Here is a 23,238-nt window from a genome sequence, read left to right as displayed (position 1 = left end):
CTCTAAGTCTACCGTTTCAGCTGTGGCAATAGGTGGGGCTGTTTAGAGCTTAGCCAATCAGAGGGTGGAAGGGGAGCTAAAGTGACACCTGCTGAACTCTGATGCCTGTTCATTTTTCCCCAGCCTCAGTGGAAGAGGTTGTGTGGGAAGAGCAGCAGTATACCTGAGCCTATTAACCAGAGGACTGCTTTTGAAGATTAAGAGACAGCCAGTTGGACTGGAAGAAGACCAGAAAGGCCAAGAGAACCTGAAGGAAGATCTACAATGAGGACCTTTGCAAAACTGTTAACACCCACTTTGATACCAGATGCGAAATCTCAGTACTCTCCTCTGAAAGCGTGGGAAACCTCTGTAGATCTCTCAGAAACACCCACCTGGAATTGGGGAGAGGCCAGAATTTCAGAGCTGGGGGAGACGAAACTTCAACCCAAAGCAACAAAGACAAAAGGGTACATTAAAGTAGGAGATGGGGATGCCACGGGGAAGGGTACGTGATGAATCGAGGGAATTTGTCCCTTCTCCTCAAGGGGGACCCTCCCCCTTTGAGGCTAGGGAGGTGAGCCCGCTTCGCAAGATCCTCCCTGGGGGTCTGGGCAAGTGGGACCTCACTGGGAGAGACTCCCCTGTCATGAATCACCGACATCGCCCCTTCTGGACAGCTTGGTCGCTTCGACGCCGCACTGTGGCGTCCATTTTTACTTTCAACATGGTGGACGCCATGGGAGAACAAGCAGTCTAGCACCAGACTTGCGCAGCAACTTCATTGAAAGGCACCACGCCCCTGCGGTTCGGCGCGTCTCAATGCTCAGCTCGTCCGTGCTCAGCGCATCTGTTGTGCTTGTCTCCTGGTTGTTCTGCTCTCTCATAGCCTACCTGTCCTTCCTGGCTTTGCTTGCCTTGCGTGGCCGTCCCTGTTCCTTGTGCCTCTTTGGTTTTCGTCCTAGTGTCGTCCTACTTACTTTCATTTTCTCTCTCCGCTCATGCGTGGCTGCACGGCTCCCGCTTCCTGGAGCGTCTCCGGGCCTTTTGGTGCTTTCCTCCCAGAAATCCTGGTCCCCATTGTTTCCTGGAATCCTCCCTGGACTTTGGACCTGCTTCCTGGATTGAACGTCTCGGCCCTGGGCAGAAGCCCCGGGTGCTACCTGCCTGGAACTAACCAGCAGGGTGGCGTCAGGGGAGGCTCGCCCATTCCTTGACGAGACCTGTACTTCCAGAAAGAAAGAGAAACCCGTGACTGCAAAATCGAAGATACCCAAAACCAAACAGGTGATCCAAGAGTCAGAAGATTCAGAATCTGACACCCCTTTGGGAACAAGGACTCCTGTGCCTGTGAAGAACTCCCTAAGCCATTCCCCATGTTGCCCTACATGGGATTATGCGTCAGGTTTTTTGCTCACCTGAGTCGAGGTGTGTGGAGAAGGCGAAGAAACGTGTTACTGACAATGCTTCTGGCGAAGGTTGGAGTCCTGAAGGAGTGGGCGCCTCTCTCCAGACATCACGCTGCCCAGTGTATAGAAACTGGGTCATGTGACCCCCGGAGTAAGACTGCGCAGTGTGAGGGACTCATGTTGGCAACAAGTATGACAGACACAAGTGATCACAGTTCAAGGGTGTTTACTGAACAATACGTGCTGTATGCAGGTTGGAAAAACGCCTCATCTAAAGCTTTATCTAAGCTGGGAGCAAGCCTCGACCATAAAATGAAAAATAAGGCAGTCCTAGTGGCGTCCTGTCAAATAAAAAGGCCTATACTAAGAAACCTATTGGCAGACCACAAAACTAATACAAAAAGGGTGTAGGATAGTTCTCAAGAAAAGAAAGAAGTGTTCTCAAATAATATGTCAGGATGCAGTAGCCTGGGTCTCCCTTCCCACGTTTTGTGCATGGGGTAAGATGGGAGCTTGGAGCACAGTACAGTCTCGGGCTTCTCCAGCACGAGGCGACAGTTCCAATGGCAGTTCTCAGGACCGTCGATGGCCAACTCTTGTTTTGTTTGAAAGTCTCTTGCCTTTGGGGCCTGACGTGTTCGAATAAAATCAAAAGTTCCTTTAACCAAATGAAAGCTCATAAGGGTGATAATGCTTCATCCCTGGGTCCCCCTCTTCTGGGAGCTGACCCTTCTCAATTGTATTGCACAGTTCACGTAGGGTGATGGTCTCACCCCTGGGTCCCCCTCTTCTGGGCCCTGACCCTTCTCAATTGTATTGCACAGTTTCATGTAGGGTGATGGCTTCACCCCTGGATCTCCCTCGGTCAGGTTAGGACCCCTCTTAACTTTTAGTACTTGGGTGATGACTTCACCCCTCGCCTCAGCATCCCTTGGTCGGGTTCACTCTTACCAACTTCACATTCACAATTGCTTGCGGCCTTCACCTCCCTTTCTTTCACACGCTTGTAGATCAAATGATTGTACAGGGATTTTGCTTGACCCTCTGTATGACCACTTTGACCTATTTCGCTGGCCCTCCTATGGCTTTCTGGTATCTGTAGTTTCAATGGAAAACAAAGGGGGATCAGCCGGAGCCTTTCACACGAGCACCCACGTGGTGCCGGAACACTCTTCAGCTGGTCTTGAAGGTTTGATTTGTGTCTTATAGTTTCACCACTGGGTCTCCCTCAGTCGGGCCCGGAACATTCTTGAAGTCCCTTCTTAAGGTTTTCCCTCAGTCGGGCTCAGAACCCTTTTTAGGTTCATACAGGCCTCCCTCTTCTGGTATGGAACCTGCTTGCAAAAGTCACAATTTTAACAAAAAAAGGTTGTGGGACTTCTAATCCCAGAATGCAGTTGGGTGGTTTTTGCTCCTACTTCCTTTGCTCCCGAAATGGCATTTTGTCATTGGGAGCTGCAGGAGCCAAAAGAAAATGTTTTTAGGAGGCCAGGGTCTCTCCCTCTGCCCCTCAGAGACCTGCGTGTGCCTGCCTGGCCCAGGGGAGGAGTTTAACTGTTTATCGCCAGGCCACCCCAGCTGCCCCTGGTCTTGCCTTCTGGAGGGATAGTTTCATCCTCCACACTGCAATCTCCTCTCTGGTAGCAGGGCCAGTGTTTGGGCGGTTTTCTCCTCCAGGTCTCCGAGGGTCTCTCCAGCTCACTAGGGTTCTCTCCAGTACCTTCCAGCATCCCCACCTCGCCGACAATGCTGGTCCTGGCTGCTGCTTTTTTACTCCGAGCTAGAGTTTATTGGAGTTAGGTGTGAAAAGTTCTCCCTCCCCGCCTGACTCTACCTGACCTCGTTATCGGGACAACATGGAGACTGCCCACAGGAATCCATTGCCCATTGATTCATATGGGTAATCCTCATGACTCCCATCTGGCTCTTCCTCATTCCAGTTGTTGTGGATTTCAATAGGGCAATGGAATTATGGGAGTTGTAGTATTGTGGAGAGGTAAAATTTGTTTTGGGTTTTAGAGGTAATTTGGATTTCCCCTGTTGTTTTCTCCGTCTTTTCCGTCAGGGAAAGTGCTAGGGGAACGGGTGGGATTTTGGTAGCAACATCCCATAAAGACTGCTGGCATATCGGGAAGGGGTGCATTGGACCAATTGGAATACAGCAGCTCGCCTTGGGTATTCCCATGAGAATGACCCCGGACCTCCCTACCCGAGTGATCCTCCTGCACTGGTCCAACCGAAGGGTCTGGATCCAAAGGCGATGGCTATCCGCTGGCCTCCCGAATAGAGGATTCTCGGGGTCCAAATGGGAGAATACCCCTAGGTTTCTCACAGCAGGAATGGGAAAAAACCTTAGCAGGGAAAAAACCTACTGTGGAATGAAGATGTCCAAGATACAAATTACTGTCTAGCAGGTGATGTATTAGAGGAGGGTTATAATGGCCAGGTAGGCAAGACAGTTCTAAAGTCCACAGTCTGCAAAGTCTGCAAAGAGCTTGCAGCAGGAAACAGGGAACAGGAGTCCAGAAGGTATGTAGCAGCAAGCAAGGCAGTTGTAAGAGTCCAGAGGCCAATCAACGAAACAAGGAATAAAGCGGGATCAGGAATCCAAAAGAAGATGGAAAAAACACAGGGGACAGCAGAAGAAACGGAATCTGTGAGGTAAGTAATACTCTGCGGTGAAAATCGGGAATGGAGAAAAAGGCACTGCAAGTGGCAGCGTAGAGTGAAGAAATAGTAGAAATCTGGAATTGGCGTAGATAAGGAATGGGAGCCAGGGACAGAAGCAGTAATAGCAAAAGAGGAAAAAAACAAGCAACTAGAGTCACTGAAAAAACAAGGAAGCTAAGGTTTAGTACAATTAGCTTAGCGTTGAGATACGCTGCGGGCCCCGCGGCTGGAAGGTTTGTAGCTAAGGTGTATTCCGTTGCCATGGAAACGCAGGCTCCCGTAAGAAAGGGAACGATAGAGCAGGAAGAAAAAGGTAAATTGTAATTGGTTATTTATAACGCGCTTAATACCCAGAGGTTTCTAAGCGCGGACCCTGAGATCGAACCTGTGTTGCTCCGCATCTTCTTGCTTGCAAGGCAAGCGCATTGACTCTGAGTTATCCTCTCTGCCCCCTGAGTTATCCTCCCGCCCAGGCCCAGATTGTTGTGCACAGTGGCAGCCATCTTAACAGGGAGAATGCATGATGTTCTATTCAATGGAAAATGCCAGGTGTGCAACAATGACCATGAGTGAGACATGACACTATGAGATATGAATAACATTCTGAAGTCCCGAGATGTGGATGACAATAAAACCAAAATACACTGTTACAAACAAGAAAGAGCTCTGTCTCCTTAAGGAGAGACCTCCATTTTTATTAAGACGAGTAAATTGAAAACAGAGCACACGAGAGAAGTGAACGTAAGCAGGTGAAGCACCCTGACAGGGTAACTTCTGAGAGAGGCGGAGTTGAGGTGAGACGCGGAACCCGCAACTTTCAGAAGTGTCCCGAATGGGAGAGCGAATCGTTGGAGGCCCCGCATTTTCACACAGTGTGAAGGAAATGTGACGGGAATCCAAATCCTGGTGGTGGCGTGACCAACGACTTTGTGGTTGGCAGTGCACCCATCAAACGATACCGAAACCACAACACTGAGGAGTCAGCAAGATGGCCAGTTACCTGCAGCCATACCTGGTCACAGAGGGAGAGCGGGACAAAGGTGCAATTGAGAAGGCAGAGTAACAGAGGGAACAAAAGAGAATCCAAGTGAGTCCAGGCCCCTGGGACGTTCTCCTGCAAACCCAGAGATAACAGGGGGAACTGAGAGGCTGCCAGGAAATCGTTATGAGGCAGGAAAAACTCGTCCAAGTGAAATTGATGAGATATTGAATATAAAGTCGATAAAGTAGAATCTCTCTAATGTGAAGAAGAAAATCATGTTTAAGTCGAAGAGAGAGATCACTAGGACTTGAGCACAAACACCCTGGGAAGAAGGGAAAGTATTGCATTGTTCTAGATGCACGGAGTGGAGCATACAAGAAAGAGAAGTCTATGGTTATGAAGTGAAGTCAAGTGAAGCCCATAAGGTAAAGGATGTGCAAAGTGAGCAACCCCAGGAGAGGGGAAACATTAACTGTCAAGAAAGGCTTTCCCACTTAAGAAACTATAGCTTACCAAAATCAAGAAGGCATGCTAGCCTGGAACAGAAGATTAAATGGGTTTATTGCAAAACTATCCCTAGAGAGGAGAGACAAGCCAAAGGCCTTGTGAGGGAATTGCAAGAACGTATACAGAAAGTGACGAGAACCTATTTAAAATTAGTATGCTAAGAAGAACTCTGGAGTGAAGAAGAAACATTCAGACAAGAGACAAACAGGAGAAAGGAGACAGTCTCCTGACCTTATTTAAGTTGGTTAGAATAGTGCTAGGGTCCGTTAGAAATAGTTTTTGGACAGCAGACTTATTCATGTGAGTCTTCCTGATGACCGAGGAGCCCCTTAGTTATTTATATAAGCAGGGAACACCCATATAGCAATAGGGAAAAAAAGTCTTATTCTTATCATTTAATAAGTAACTTGTGGAAATGTCATCAAAGTGTCTGCATCCTTCTTCTGACCCACCACAGATCCCACTTCCATCTCTATCTGTTGCTGCCTGCAAAGCAGCTGTTTGCTTGCTCCACTGTGTCAGGCTGGGGAGTTTCCCTTCTCTGGACATTATTTTGGGGACCATTTGCTTAAACAACTCACGGTGTGTATTGAGCATTACTCCTGTGGGATGGGGTCCTTTGTTTGGTGCAGTGCTGGTATGCTTTACCTGGCATTTAATGAAGGCTGCAGGTGATGTGGTCTCCCTTCCGCTGGCAGTTGTGAGGGAGACATGAGTTCTCTCTTCACTAGTGTCCCTGGTATTGTGGGAAGGATGTGGGGCTCTGTGTATGTGCCCATGAACTGTGAGTGTGAGGAATGGGCTTACTGCTACCTCTTTGGATATGGAACGGGTGAGGAGTGGGTGTTCCCCAAAACTGCCCTCTTTGGGAGGTGATAAACACTCTAGTGGGTTACCAAGGTATTTCCTTTATCTTCCTGATTCCATATCTGTAAAGTGCATTTTTCTAGGCTGGTCTGGGTTTCCTCTGTTGCAAAAAGAGATTATGGGAGATATAGTCCCACTCTTATTGGTTTCCTAACATGGTTTGGGCTGCCTGGCCGAGGTATGTGTTTTCTAGCCTTCTTCCTGGCCTAGGCAACCAGACTAGATCTTCCATATGGTTTAGATCCATAATTCCACCTCTGTCTGCACTCTGTAGCATTAAATAGTTCCCGGGTATCAGAACAAAGCCAGGGGTCTCTGTTATGGTTGCCGCAGCAACCGTGTACACCTTCCATCCCACGAATACGTGGAAGCCGTCAGCTGGGCCCCAATGCATGTTCGGAAGGTAGAACATGGCACAGCCCTGTATGCCGCAGTGGACAAGGCTGGTGCCCCATGTCCCGAACCCTCTGCTACCTTAGATGTCCCCAACCCAGCGGTGGTACAGGCACCAGGAAGCGGCACCAGAACGAGGCAGGTAAGTGAATGTGTGTGTTGCAGGGCGTGCAAGGGTGTGTGGTTTGGAGTGTGTGACTCCAGTCCATGGTCCCCCTTCTCGACACCCCAACAGTCAGACAGGGGACATCATCACACCTCCTAGAGCACATTGGAGGTCCAGAAGCGTGATGATCGCCTCCAGCATTTACAGTGCATTAGAGACAAGTGTGGCCATCATGGTGTTAAAGACAGACCATGCCATTCCACGCCCTCATTCAGGCCATTGATATGCCTAGCAGTGACTCAATCACACATCCCTCCCTCCACCACCCTTGATGGGGCCAACTATGTGTCCCTCAATATTATCCAGACTGTGTCTTGTCTGGTCTAGATTTCGAAGGCCAGCATGGGAGGCACAGTTCTGTGTTAGTAGCAATGTGTAGGAATGGGGAGGGAGTGTTGAATGTGGCTACAGAGTGGTGGGTACTTTCACCACAAGCAACCGGTGGTCCTGACTAGGTGTCAGGAGTGGGATCGGGCTCAGTTGACACAAACTCGGGGACCCTTAGGTTTGAGAAATTCAGTAACCGAACTTCCGACCCAACAGTGGCCACAGAACACTTGACTTGTGCAGTAGCAGGGGGAAACTGATTCAACCCAGGGAACAAGTTTTGATACCTACTGACTTAGTTCTCATCCCCCCTCCTGGAACCTACATTAGCCTTGCCCCTAAGTCAGTTTAGCCTGGCGGCATGCTCTGGACATCTTACAGAGCGCCATAGTCCCTGACTACAGAGGAGACATAAAGATTTTGATACAAAATAATGGAAAGGAAGAATATCAGGTGAAAGCTGGGTAAGGAATAGCCCAAGGCATTCTGGAAAAAGTTGTATTTCCTAAACCCCTCTGATAATACTGGTAGAGGAAGCAAGGGCTTCGGAGAAGCAGATATAGAACCTCACAGTACACCAGAGGCAGCTCTACCTCAAGTGATTGAAGAAGAACCTCTAGTCATCCCTGAGTTAGCCTTTGCCCAAGCAAGCAATCATTTGCTTGCTGAACCTTTTCTTGAGGTCTTACCCAAAGAGGAGGGAAGAAAGAAGGGTAGACATTTTATTTTCCTAAAGAGTAGGCTGTTGTATAGAGGAGATAATGGGCCAGAGGGCATCCGTGGGTCACAAATGATAGTACCCTAGAGCCACAAGAGCACTGTACTAGAGATCGCCCATTCCCACCTGACAGGTAGACGTCTAGGGACAACCAAAACTCATACCCAGATCCTTAACTGGGTTTATTGGCCCGGGATCTATGCAGATGTAAAGAGCTTTGTGCTCACCTGCCCCCTATGTCAGAAAACCAGTATGCAGATGCCCCTTCCAGCTTCATTGCAGCCTCTGTCCATTATTGATATTCCACCTTCAAGCATAGGTATGGATAAAGTTGGACCCCCTGAGCCCTCCAAGTTTGGAAACCGGTACATGCTAGTGATATTAGACTATAAAACCTGTTACCTTGAAGCTTTTCTTTTATGGAATAACACGACACAACACATTCTCAAGCATTCCAGACATCACCTTTTTGTTTTGCTACAGGTTTTGGACACAGACTGAATTTTCCTTCGGACTCTGCTTAGTTTTCTTTAGGTAGGGAAATCCCACCTTGACATAGGACAGGTTAGGTCTTACTCCAACTTGCATTTTAAGTTCCATAAAATGTTTGAGTATAACATTTGAATCTGTTGTCTGTGTCTACGTCATGATGCCTTCACAGGTATTAATTAATTTACTGTCTGATGAAAACCAGTCAAATACACTGATGCCTTTGGATTTAGCTCAAAATCAAAAGGAAGATCTAATGGACCTCTTAGAGCAGTTCCTTGATGTTTTGAAGACCGAACCTGGTCAGATAAAACGGATGTAACATATCCATACACCCCCAGGAAAGGTGGTCCCTCTAAAACCATATTGGACACCTGAAGTCAGACAAAGCATTATTAAGGAAGAACTATGTTTAGGGCTTTTAATATCAAGCCCTCACAGAGTACCTGGTCATACCCAATTGTGTTAGTTGCCAAGCCAGATAAATCGTGGGGGTTCTATATTGATTTCAGGAAGATAAACGCAGTCTCCCAATTTTCCAGTTACCCCAAGCCCAGAACTGATGATCTTATTGATCGATAGGGGTCCGCCATTTCACTCTCAAACATTGATCTGACAAAGGGGTACTGGGATGTCCCTTTTTACCCAGCAGACAGGGAAAAGACCACCTTTTCTACTCCCACTGGGCTTGGTCAGTTTAAGGGGCTACCTTTTATTTATTTATTTAAATGTTTGGATAGCTCCATACACCCATAGGTCTTAGGGCGCACATAAAACACGGACAGCAATAGGAGTCAGGGGAGGAAGTGGAGACAGTGATCAATTATGGTGCAAGGTTAAAAAGATGGGTCTTGATCCTTTTCTTGAAGTCAAGCAAGGGTATTTTCTTTCTCAGAACTGAAGGGAGGGCATTCATGTCCAGGGGGCCTCCACATTGAAGCTGGTGCCACGAAACCTTTCAGTTAGAATTTCGGTTGTTGGTGGCTCACCTGGTTGGAAGATCAAAGTGAACGGCATGGTTGGTAGACCTTTGCGCGTTGAATGAGATAGGAAGGGGCCTTGAGATAAAGACATTTGTGAATCCGTGTTAGGGCTATAAGAGTCACAAAATGTTTCACCGGGAGCCAGATAGCTCCCTCCTCGCACTGGTTATATGAGCTCGTTTGGCAAGACCTTTAGTTGCACGGACAGCCCCATTCTGAACCACCTGGAGTGCTGAAAAGTTGGCCTGCAAGGTGCCCAGGAACAAGCTATTACAATGATCCAGGCAAGAGTTAAACAGTGCTGAAGCAATGAGGGACTGGTTCCCAGGTGACAAGAAAGGAAGGATGTGACCAAGGAGTTTATTGATGTAACCGTAGGATGCCCGAAGGAGCGCAAGCTGAGGTTTCATAGTAAGTTCAGCATCGCACATGGCCCCAAGGGTCTTTACACTTTTTGCCACTGGAATGATGGAACCAGCAATGTTGAAGCTTTGGAAGTCTGTGGGTAGATTTTTTAGCCGGTGCCATGAGTAACCAATCAGAAGCTCTGTTTTATCTTTGTTCAGTGCCAGCGCATTGGCAGCCATCCATGCCTGGATGGTTCCATAGACCATGTTAATGGTTGCTGTGTCTTACGCGTAAGCACCCGAGAGCTTCAGGACGACTTGGGTGCCATCAGCATAATTAGCATACTGCACACCCCGGCCGTCGAGAAGTGTCAGGAAAGGCAGGATGCACATGTTGAGGAGGATCGGTGAAATGCAAGAACCCTGCGGTACCCCAGCGCAGATGGCATCTGGGGTGGATTCTGCACCATCCACCGCAACTCTGGCATTGCGGGGTCCCAGGAAGAATGCAACCCACCAAACAGCAACCTCGAAGCAACCTGCTACTTCTTGTAGCCTAGTGACCAAAAGAGAATGATCCACGAGGTCAAAGGCTGCAGAGAGGTCCAATAGCATTAAGAGGGCAGAATGATGGAAAGATTGGATTTTAAATCGAGAAGAGCGGTCTCCGTACCATGTCGGGCTCTGAAGCCGGAATGACGTGAACCCAGGATATTACTTCTCTCAATGTGGCAACGCCGCTTGATCCTGTATTTTTAGCAAAAAAGGAACATTCGTTATAGGGCGATAGTTCCCAGCCTGAAAGGGGTCGAGGTTACTCTTTTTGAGGAGGGGCGTAATCCAGGCTTCCTTCAAAAACTGGGGGACCAGGCCTTCTGCAAAGGACAGGTTCACTAACTTAGTGACCCATGGAACCAAACTGTCTGAGCAGTTTTTAAAGACATTCGAGATACAGATATCACCTTGACAAACGGTGGGTTTCAAGGAACTAATGATTTTGGATATATCATCTTCAGAACAGGTGGAGAAGGAGAACCCACTGTCATTAAGGGCTAGAACAGGCCTGGGATTAATCCCATGGATGATAGTATCCGCCCCTTTGAGGAGATTGGCCTTCATATCGGCGCAGATAGTCTCCCGATGTTTAGTGATTTTACGTTTGAATTAATCGTGAATTCCCTGACACCACTTTGAGTTCTTGGCAGAGATTGGTCTCACAACTGATTTACTTTCGAATTCCTTCAGGATCGTGAAGAGCTCTCTGGAGTTAGATGTGGCCTGGGAGATCCTATTGTTAAAGGTGGTAGTCTTGGCAGCCATAATACCTAACTTTAGGAATTGCACAGCTTGTTTGTAGAGGGCAAGCGTCACTGGTGAGGGAGATTTGCACCAGTTTCTTTCTGCTGCCCTTTTGGAGTGCTTCTGATCAAGAACATCCTGATTGAACCAGAAATTCTTGATGGATGCTAGTTTAATTACTCTTGTTTGAATGGGGGAGCAAGAGTTGTCCGCTTCATTCAGGGTTTCCACAATGAATATAGCCAGGTCAGTAGCATTGTCAAATTTTCCAAGCTCAATAAGTTTGGCTTTAAGAATGGGAGATATGTTCTCGGGATGTCTTTTTTAAAATGTCTAGATGTTGTGGTAAGGCAGGGGGCAGCACTGGGCCTCTGGGGAAGGGGTCAGGAGGGGGAACGAGAGAGGAAACAAGAAAGTGATCAGGCCAGGGGCATGCTAGGACTAAGTTATCTGACACGGACAGGCAGTGTGACAGAATCCAATGAAGGGTGTGGCCTGCAGGCTGGATGGAGCACCAGCTACTTTCCAGAGGCTAATGGACCAGATCCTCCATCCCTGTGCCTCCTTCTTTGGATCCTACCTCGAGGATATCAACATCCACAGTGAGCCATGGATAGAACATACTTATCATCTGTATTTGGTCACCAGGGCACTAGGAAAAGCTGGGCTTACAGCCAACTCCACAAAATGCCAGCGAGCCAGATCAGCAGTCAAATATCTGGGGGGTTTCGTAGGAAACAGACTGATACAGCCCCAAACTGAAACGGTCAGGGCAGTTAAAGAAATCCCCAGTCCCAAGACCAAGAAAGATCTGAGAGCCTTTTTGGTTTGGTAGGATATTATAGATGTTTTATCCCTAATGTTTAATCAAGTACGTCCTGTCTTACTGACAAACACAAAAACACGGATCCCCAGAAGATTAAATGGCGAGAAGATCAGCTGTGCTTTGACAAACTCAAGCACCTGTTATGCAGCAAACCTGTGTTGAAGGTGGCACAGTTCAACCCAGAATTCATCCTACAAACAGACACTTGGCATACGGGTCAGGAAGCAGTTCGTTCATGAGATCATGATGTATAGAGCACCCCATCCTCAATAAGCAGAAAACTGTTCCCAAGGGAGACAAATTACACAACACGTGAGTTAGAGGCTTTGGTAATCAAGTGAGCCATAACTTATCTAAAATATTATCTGACAGGCAGAAAATTCAGATTGGTCACCGACCATGCTCCCTTGATATGGATGAGCCTTCGCAATGACACTAATGCGAGAGTCATGCGCTGGTTCTTAGATTTACAGCCCTGTTGTTTTATAGTGGAGCACAGGAAAGGAAGGGACCAGGGGAATGTGGAGTTCCTTTCCCGTTTTCCAATAGATGCTGCAAGAACCAGTGACATTAGGGAAAGGGCATGTGATGAATTCAGTGGAGTCATCGCGGTGACCTCCTCCCATGTGGCCAGGGGACGGCAGCAGCTATCTGATCCTGGCCCTGGGGGTGGTTTCATGAGGGAGGATAACACGGGAGGAGACAGCACCGGGGAGATGTCTTGACGTCACTGGACGAGACGCAGTGTCTCCTCCTTTCCCATGAGGAAGACCCACTAACACCCAAGACCCTTTTACATGAGGAAGACCCTATGATGCCCCAGACCGTCATGGCATGCTGTCAGATACATAGTCCCACTGGTAGGAGAAGTGAACCCTCTTCTTCATATTATTTAGCCAAACAGACAACCATAACACCAACTCACACTGCTCAAACATAACATCTTTTTCTTATAAGGTTCCAGTAGGTAAAGCCAGTAAAAAGGACTATTAAAATGCCATCACAACATCTATGAACTTCACTCCCAGAATTCTCCAAGTACTGAAATGAGGAGGATTCAGGAGTTTGAATCGTGTACCAAGAACTTGAACCACAATGTGAGGTTTTCCAAAGCACCTGTGCAGAAGACATTTAAACCTGGGGGGTGCACTATTTGGATAGGCAGTGCAGGAGAAGACGTTGGCTCCTATTCACGAGCTCATGAATGCAAAGAGCACATACCGGTGTGGCAGGGCTGAAGAGGCCACCATGGGAGAGACGCTGAGACAGAGATTGGAGTGGTGCAGAGACACTGGGAGCCATGGGGATGGTCATGGGCGCACAGTGAATTGAGAAGCTGGCGTTCTCCATTCCAGAACCCAAAGGGAAGCAGGTGTTCAATCACAGAGCTGTGAGGGATGCAGGAAGAACATCTACAGCCTCCATATTGGAAAGCATGTGGAATCAGCACACCTTAGAAGTGCGAACCCAACTGGAGATGTTGGAGAAAGCTGGTGGTTCCGCCTGAAGCCAAGGCATTCCGGCAACCGCGCCAACATCATTTTGAACATGATAGCCTTGTGAATACGATGAAAGGCTTGCTGTGAATACAAGAAAGCTAAAAGGCAAACCCCAATGAACTGTTTATATGAAATGTGAATATATGATATGTAAATATGGGGCCAAACTCTAAGAAACCTTACCAAGAGCATATATCCCAAACTGAGAGCCATACCTACAATATTGATGATACAGTGAAAGCATATGAGAAGTCCTGGTAAACCAAAGACACCAGGCGAGAGAAATATATGAGAAATCCTGACAAGCAAGACAGCAAGCAATTGATATATATAAATGTCCTGGCAGGTGAGTATTCCATGTAAGTAAAACTCATAAGTGAAAAAATGGTAGGCGAGTACACCAGGCAATTGACATTGCATAAAGGAACCTGGCAGGGGAGTAAACCAGGCAATTTGCAAGCCCCTAGAATTGTTAAAGGAAAGATCAGTGTTTATTTACAGAACCTTGGAAAGCTGGATGTTAAAGAAAGACATTGCTATCCAGACGCGGAGAAAGTAGCATTAAAGAAAGACTGTTAAATGCTTGGTTGACGAAACAGGAATCTTGTAAGTGCAAACAAGACACCAAGGAACAGTTTACAAAAGTGACTATTTTTCTTGTAATTAAGAATTCAGGGGAAGGGATCCACCCTCTGGAACCAAGGGCTTCCGCCTTGGAGAACATTTTTGTTGGAGTTATACTTATTTCAGTTGTGAACCCTTTTTGACCAGTTGAAGATATTTTTCTTACACATCGTCATTTGCTTATAGTGTAAGGGTCAGGCTAAGATGTTCTGGACACAAGGACGGTTTTTCAGTTATTGACATCCTCACACAGGCAGATCCTTCATTTTGGTTTATAGGTAGGGAAAGAGCTCTTTAGCATGGGGTCAGAGAGGCATCTTTCCAACCCTGTTTCTTTTAATAAATATCTTTGGTAAAAACATACCTTGTGTCCAGCTCTCAATTCTGACCCCTCACATCAGGCATCAGGCTCTTTTGGGATCAGTTGGATGGCTAGGGTACTTCTGTAGTTCCCTCCTGTGAGGATTCTTATGGAGATTCTCGTACTTGGGCTACTCGAGAGGTCACCTCACATGGCCTCTTCTTGCCACATTACTCTCGACTTTGGGTGGCTCCCTTCACACCCAACGTAGAAGCAATTTTCTGGCCCTGGTCTTAAAGAGCTCTCTATGCTTCTTCTCCCACTCTTTCTCCTACTCTTTATTGTTCCGTACATGTTCTTCTCTGCTCATTCCTTACTCGTCTGATGTCTCTCCTCCTCCTACTCCTCTCCTTTCCCTGCCTCCTCCTCCTATTCCTCACTCTCCAGTAAATCCTCCTCCAACTAGCCTCTCTCACTCCTCTGTTTCTCCTCCTCCCCCTCTCCTTTCCCTGCCTCCTCCTCCTATTCCTCACTCTCCAGTAAATCCTCCTCCAACTAGCCTCTCTCACTCCTCTGTTTCTCCTCCTCCTACTCCTTTCCTTTCCCTGCCCCCTCCTCCCATTCCTCACTCTCCAGTAAATCCTTCTCTAACTAGCCTCTTTCACTACTCTGATGTTTCTCCTCCTCCTGCACTCCTTTCCCAGCCTCCTCCTCCTATTCTCCGCTCTCCAGCGAATCCTCCTCTTACTAGCCTCTCTCACTCCTCTGATACTCCTCCTCCTCCTCTCCTTTCCCTGCCTCCTCCTCTTATTCCTCACCCTCCAGTAAATCCTTCTCCAACCAGCCTCTCTCACTGGTCCAATGTTTCTCCTTCTCCTATCCTTTCCCTGCCCCCTCCTCCTATTCTTTGCTCTCCAGCAAATCCTCCTCCATATAGCCTCTCTCAATCCTCTGTTTCTCCTCCTCCTCTCCTTTCCCTGCCTCCTCCCCCTATTCCTAAACCCTCCAGTAAATCCTTCTCCAACCAGCCTCTCTCACTGGTCCAATGTTTCTCCTCCTCCTATCCTTTCCCTGCCCCCTCCTTCTATTCTCCGCTCTCCAGCAAATCCTCCTCCAACTAGCCTCTCTCACTCCTCTGTTTCTCCTCCTCCTATCTTTCCCTGCCCCCTCCTCCTATTCTCCGCTCTCCAGCAAATCCTCCTCCAACTAATCTCTCTCACTGGTCCAATGTTTCTCCTCCTCCTATCCTTTCCCTGCCCACTCCTCCTATTCTCCGCTCTCCAGCAAATCCTCTTCCAACTAGCCTCTCTCATTCCTCTGTTTCTCCTCCGCCTATCCTTTCCCTGCCCCCTCCTTCTATTCTCCGTTCTCCAGTAAATCCTCCTCCAACTAGCCTCTCTCATTCCTATGCTGATTCTCCTCCTCCTATCCTTTCCCTGCCCCCTCCTGCACAAGATACATTTTCCACAGGTGTTGCCTTTTATGCTGCAGAGTGGGTCACAGCTCTGTGCACCTAGGAGTTCTAGTGGAGATCTGTTTTGGCTTGAAGTGAGAGGGACCGTCCTCATGGCCATCGGACTCCAGGATAGAGCTGGCGCTTTTTATGTGGCTGGATTCCCCACTTGAGTGTTTTCTTCCTCTGCCAATCAGATATTGAGCTACCTGGATTCTGTGCCAGGCCATGCAGTGTTCTTCAAGAGCCAAGCTCACGCCATATTACTCACGGGCAGCTGGTAACTATCAAAGATTGGTGATGGCTCGCAGAGCCCCACGAGCAGGGGATCACAAGAGCACTATGCAATGTGTTCATTGTTTTCCTTTTCAAGCTCAGTGGCAGAGCTGGGGGGGAAGTAGGGGGGAAGTTGCTCCCTCTTGATACACCCTGGTGCCCGGTGGGTCCCCCTTTTGAGGCCGGCTCACGCACGGCTGGCGGGTGCTCTACTCGGGCATGGACCGTTACTGACGGTGCGTTCCGTGCGTGCACACGCAGTTGACAGTCCTGTCCTAATCAGCCTGAGTCAGAGAGCCACTCCTGGCCACACCAGTAACGCCTCCATTTCCCCTGCTGCCTGGCCTGTCTGCAGACCCACCATCCCCTGGCTGAGGCAAGCCATGTGAAGACTGCCGCGCGGATGATCGTCACTTGGAAACTGCAAAGGTAAGTGTTTGGTAAGTTAGTTTGTGCAGTAGCTTGCGTGTATGCATCTGTGCATACATATATGTGTTCTTGCGCTTCAGGATGTGCGCTTCAGTCATTTGTGGGGCGGCAACACTACTGTTTTATGTAAGGTTCCTGACTTCCTGCCTTCTGGGCTGGCACAATGACTGGAGGGGAGATTGGAATTGAACGGACCAGGCACGTGACAGTCACATTTCCTCCAGGCACTTCCTGGTTTGCCTCAGGGGGTCTGCACATTGCAAAGGTTGTTTGCTAGGCAGCATGTACATGGGTTTCAAAATCAAGCCAATATGTTGGGACCACTGGGGGGAGGGAGGGCTGTATTATTAAGTGAGATTGAGAGCTTAATTGGCAAATGTCTGTTGATCTTTTAACACATGTGGCAGTGCTCTGAGACAAAGCAGTAGCTGCAGGTCTGTCACAGTGACAATCTGGTCGTTCCCACCGCAAGTCCATTGTGAGTGTATGTGGTAGGAGCAGCAAACAGAGGACAGTTTGCAGATGGTGCACACGGTGGGAGACCTATTGACTAGCTGTGTCTGTTTTGTGTCTGCATCGAAGGTGCATTTTGGTGACAGCCCAGGATGTTTGCCAGAAGGTATTGTCCGGTTACCAGCTCGAAGGATATTGAGGTCTAACCCTTCAAATGTGTTATCCGCGCCTAGAGTACAATTGGCCACAGTAGGCAAATGTGCTTTCCACCTACTCTATGGAACTCACGACCCCCAAATCTGAGGAGTTGTAGCTCATTGGCTGTTGACAAGCAAGTTCTCAAGACCTATTGGCTTGCCTGCGCGGTTGTGGCGTGCCCTGCTTTGCATAATATGGCTCTCTCAGGAGTCAGGATTATTTGTTTTTTTGTTGTTTGCCTTTTTAAGCACCCTGATGCCCATGGGCTTGTTTGTCTTTTGGGGTAATATAAATTATTAACAACAAAAAGTTGATGCTGAAATGTTGGTCTGGTGGGGTTTGGCGAATGGCAAGTGGCCAGGAGATTATTGGTGTTGAGGCGGTTAACGTGTCCATGAGCAATATGTTTGTTTTGTGACATTGAGGCACAGCTGTTAGTCATTTATTAGTCATTCATACAGCTTTGCATTTGAAAAAGGCAGTGTTAGGCAAGAATTGATGTAGTAACACTGTGTGAGACTACACAACACTTGTCTATTTGGTATTAGGTAACTCACCTTTTAGTATAGGGCTGTACTAAACAAGTTGGTATTGTGACTGAGCAGCCAGGCTTATCTCAAGAGGGGTAAATGTGAGCTGTACAGCTGTAGCAATGAAATTAGCAAAAACAAGTAGCCAAGTAACGCTTACACTCAAGGTTTCAGTTATAAATAGTAATTTATTTATTTAACATGAATGTTTAAATAAGCGTTCTTTAAAAAGGGCAATATATGTCACAATCAAATATACTTTCAAATACTGTTCCAGAATCAGCATAAGTTTATTGGATACTCTTTAGACATGCTTTTTACACACTTCCGACACCCGGAGGTGACTTCCTTCACAAGGACAGTAATGGCATTTATATATCACTAGTATACTTTGCAGATTCTGAGGTTGCAGAAAGGAAAGGTTAAAGGAAGGAAAAAGGTTAAACAGGTTCTCAGGGCATGGGAGAATACTTAAATCTTCCAATGAAGTCTAGACAAAACCTTTCCCAGCAATACCAGTCTAAAAACAAGTTATCACCTCTGAGGGACAGAAAATACCAAAGCCAATGGACCAGAAGAGTCTGCAGGGAGCCAGGACAGAAAAAAGTCAATTGGAGCACAGCCTATGGATCTGAGGCACTTCTTAGATAATAAATGTCTTGCACAAAGTTAGAGAGTTTTGTAGAAATCACTTGAAGGGTCACAAGCTGTTACGCTTGTGGAAAGCAGAGATCAAATCAACTTTAACGAGGGTAGCCACTGCAAGTCTCAACTGAGAAGAGCAAAGCTAAAGACACTGAGGTAAGTGCCCCAAGTCTGAACAGTACCTCTGGTTTGAAGAAGAGTGGTCCAGCTGGATTCTGTCCTGTTGCAGCGGTGCAGATCCTGGGTTCCTGAGCCTCAGTTGTGGGGGCAAGAGGGAGGACGTCTGGTGGACTCCTGCGGCAGAAATTTGGAGGTCGTCAGCAGCTACAGGCTCTTTTCAGATCAGCAGAACTTTGTGGTTTCAGCGAGCGGTAAACAGCACCACTGCAGATCTTGGATACTGGTTGGGCTTCCTTCACCCCTTGGGTCCTGCACTCTGGTGAGGGGACTCGAGCCCTGTTCGTCCTGCTTATGGAGGGTCCTTAGGAGACTCCTGGAGCTTCAGGCCGGCTTGCAGACGTTGCACTCGACTACAGATTTATTGACCCATGGCACTCAGTTCCTGCAGCAGCAAAGAAAGACAGCCAGTCGGGGAAGATGGTCCGGTGGAGTTCGTCTCAGGGTTAGTTGGTCGCACTAACCCAAGGGAAGAAGTTGTCCCTTCCGGAGCTTCTCGTTTCGACCAGAAAAAGGAGGTTCGGCACAGCAGCAGGGCTTCACCGGGCAATTCAACGGTCCAGGAGGATGCAGCAAGTTTCATTCATGGTTTCTTTGTCGGGTGTTTCCAGTGTTCGATTCGTCCTCTATTCCCAAAACCCTTGCCTTTTAAGCAGGTTTCTCCCATTCATGCACAGCGTAGGCTGTCAATCACATAGCAGGGTGGCTGTCCTGAAAGGACTGCCAGCCAGCTAATCAGGACTGGTTGCATTCAGGCACTCCTAGAGACAAAGGACAGGGGAGTTTTGGGAACCTCCCTCACTTCCTACCTTCCAGACACACTGGAGCCAGAGGCAGGTTTTAGGGGTGAAGCCCGCCAAAGGCAAAACGGACAAAGGGCTCAAACCTGGCTTGGCGCGCAGAGTAAAATGCAAGAAAGACCTCATGAACAGAAAATGGTGAAAAAAGAAGACCGGGGCCATTTTGAAAAGAATGGTCACCCATGGGTGCTGTACTGCAGCTGAGGATTCAGCCTGCTGTAGGAAAGAACAATGGTAGGAAAATCAAACCACTGCCACCAGCCATTTAAAGTAGTGGGGGGTAACATAAAAAATGTTAGATGAGTAGGTAAGATAAGGGGCTACTAGGTAACCCCCCAGCAGCCACATAAGATGGTGTGTGTTTGACCCACAAAGGGAAAAGGTAAGTAAAGTCAATGTCACTTTGCTATTCATGGGAACAGTAGTTCACACAAGAAAAGGTATTTAAACCTTATGAGAAATCTAAAGGATTTCTCTGTGACACTGCACTGAAGGGGCTGTGTGTCACCATCCAAAAAGTAGATGCCTATGGAGTTTGTAAGACTCCAAAAACAAAGGAAACACAAAATCCAAATCAGGTCAAAACACATGAGAGAGTGAGAAAAAGGTCTCTCTTACTACAAGGTTAAAATTAAAAAATCCTAAAGTCCAGCAAAAGAGCTGGGGGTCTCTAAGGTTGAAGGCAATTAGCACAGAAATGACAATTCTCCCTTGCAGGTAGTGGGTGGGGTTGTTGGCTGCACCTGTAGCTAGGTGTTATGCAGGGTTTGCATGCAGTAGCTGATTTGGAGAATGTTGATGGTGTGTGCTGGTGGAAGCATGTACACATTCACAAGGGTGGCTGAGAGAGCAGCCTCCTGCCGTGCTTAGCAGCACATTGGAATGGCTGGATATTAGATTTTTAGAATCTCCTGATTGGTGTGTTTGGTGAAGAGGAAAGTCATTTGGGTACAGAACTCAGTGGCGAAAGTGGATTTGCATCGATGCATTCGAATACTGAGGCCCACAGAATAATTGGCAACAAAGGTTAGTATAAATGAAGACACAATCATGACGCTGGTCTCTGGGTGAACACAGCTGTTCAAGGATGTGCATTAGAGTAGATTTGGGGAGTATCCACTGATGAAAACCAGATTAGATTAAAGGCACTCAAGTGGACCTTCGATTCGATCAGGACTCTGCAACCGGTGGCTCTCCAGATGTTTTCAACTAGGACTCCCATGATCCCTTCTCATTTATTATACTGTCGATTGCTGGTGGGAGTTGTAGTCCAAAACATCTGGATAGCCGAAGGTTGCAGACCACTGGATAAGATCTATCATTATTATGGTATTTATTGAGGGCGGACCTGGCTTCGAGAAGCAATGGAGCGCTTTACAGAGGTGCACAACAGTACAGATGCAAAACAGAGAGCTTGGCAGAGAGCAGTGCAATGCAGTGACCACTGTCCCTCCTTTTTGTAGCTAGCACAATTCCTTTTTTGGGGCTGCCAATATATAAGAGCACTATGCTAGAAAGGAGAAAACGAGAAGGTGCCAAATCATTTCATTCATAGGTAATTTTCTTTTTTAATATAAAATTTCTGGTCGTAGCCAGTTTGTGCCGGTTCGTGTAAGGTGAGTGTTGTCAATACCTAGCTGTGTTCTTAAATATCCCATGACGTATCTCTTGAAAAAAGGCTTTAATTATGGCTAGACGGTGCGGGCTCTTAGCAGCTATCCAGAGAAACCGTGAAGTTCGTCTTCGGGCTCTGTCAGAGGACACATGTACTGGAAACTGTTCTGCTCAAGAACCAGTAACCAAGCACATGGCGGCTCCTAATCTGCCTACCCCAGGTTGTTTGCCTCTCTCGGTTAGTATAAAGCAGAATGCTAGGACTCTTGTACAATCCCAAGACTTGACAGCCAATGCAGTTAGCCCTAGTGACTGTCAGGGAAGACGGCCCTCTGCGGTACTAACCTCACCCTGACTAAAATGTGCACTATTAAATACTCGCTCATTGGTGCAGCATGCAGTCGAAGTGTCTGACTTTATACTGGAAACAAATCTCGATGTTATGGCAAATGTTATGACAATTACAGAGACCTGGCCCCATGAAGCAGCCTTTCCTGCTGTACATTTGGCTACCCCTGATGGCTATTCTTGCCTTCATACTGACCTGACCGTGAAGGGTGCAGAGGAGGGGAGTAGCCTTGATCTTCAGGCAGGATATTACATTTTATATTTCGGCTGTACCAGCGTTGGATCGATGCGAGACCATGTTGTTGAAGGTGAATATTAACTCAGTGAACTCAATTGTTTTTTTTGGTACTTTACAGACCCTCTAGGATGACACCATTGTTCGAAGAACAATTATTAGTGTTTATTGGTAGTGTTGTGAAAAACCACTCAGCGCTTATTGTGTTGGGTGATTTAACCTGTGGGCTAATAACCCACTGGATTATGAGGCAACATCTTTATTACAGACCCTTCAATCCATTGGTTTTCATCAACATGTTAATACCTCAACACACAAGGGTGGTATGATATGATATGGCATTTATAGCATGCATGTACACAAGTGTTTCTAGGCACGACAAGACAAGGGGGGGAACAAGGGAGGACAAAGCAACGATGTTACTAGGCCCTGTGTCATTCAGATCGCGCAACCGCTGGGAGGGGGATGGAGAAGTGCAGGTAAACGATTGCAGCCAACGGGTGGCTAAGTGCCAGTAATCAGAGGGTGCAGCCAGCGGGTGGCTTATAAGTGCAGAGAGTGGGTGGAATGTAGGGTTACAGATAGCGACCATAGTGCTGGGGGGTCAAGAGGCAGTGGGAGGTGCAACTGGACATGCAGGGACCTGGTCCCAAATTCATAGGGTGGCCAGGGGGCCAGGTGCGTGGAGCAGACGGTTGTAACACAAGAAGGAGGGTAACCGCCAGTGTTGATTTGAACATACTGCTAATTGTGTATGATTTCTTAGGCATAAAAGCTGTAGTGGCAATGGAATAATTGCCAAGGACCCTTACCCATGGTCTGAGATGCAACTGAGGTTTGCTCTTTTCTTACTGCAGCCAGACCCACATGAACTGGGGTCATTTCCTTTGAGGACACACAATTTTAGTTCCTTGACACTAGATAATCTTGTTAGTTTGTATTTCCACTATTTTGTCTACTTTATATGTGTATTTGTGGAGTATGGCACTCAATTATGTTATTTACCTGCTTCCGCTTGCACTGATGTTTTGATTCAAATGTGAAGTCTTGTACTGTTGTTCCAAACATCGTTTACGTTCAGCACGAGACTCGTGCTCTGTACCATATGTTTACATTTATCAACTGGTATGTATCCTCTTGAAATGTCTCACCTACAATAGTAAAAAAAGATGAGATGAACATACAATAAATCCCATGTTCTAGCCAATGGAAGAAGGCAACTGTTACAGACTGCTTGATTTCTTTACTGCAACTCTTGCCATTTCATTTGCATCTGAGACCACGGGTAAGGGTCCTTGGCAATTATTTCATTGCCACTACAGCTTTTATGAATAAGAAATCATACACAATTAGCAGTATGTTCAAATCAACACTTGCGGTTACCCCCCTTCTTGTGTTACAATTCCTAACCCAGCCCTATGTTCCACCAGTCAGAGCTGTCCCTCTCGTTATACCGCGCGGAATAGACCGGTCATCAGCAGGGGAGAGGAAGAGAGAAAGCGGAAGTGAAGAGGAAGGTCTTGAGTTGCTTCAGGAACCAAATATGGTTCTGCTCAAGTTTGAGAGAGGCAGGTAAGGCTGTTCCAGAGGGAGGTCCCAGCCAAGGAAAGACATCTGCCCCCAACTCTCTGCTTGGAGGTGGATGAGAGGAGAGCTCGAGAATTGAGATACTTAGGGAGAGCGAGTTGGAGGTA

This window comes from Ambystoma mexicanum, chromosome 8 (assembly GCF_040938575.1).
Source record: "Ambystoma mexicanum isolate Mex_15411 chromosome 8, UKY_AmexF1_1, whole genome shotgun sequence".
In the NCBI taxonomy this organism is placed as follows: Eukaryota; Metazoa; Chordata; class Amphibia; order Caudata; family Ambystomatidae; genus Ambystoma; species Ambystoma mexicanum.
Note: the sequence above shows the minus strand (reverse complement) of the source record.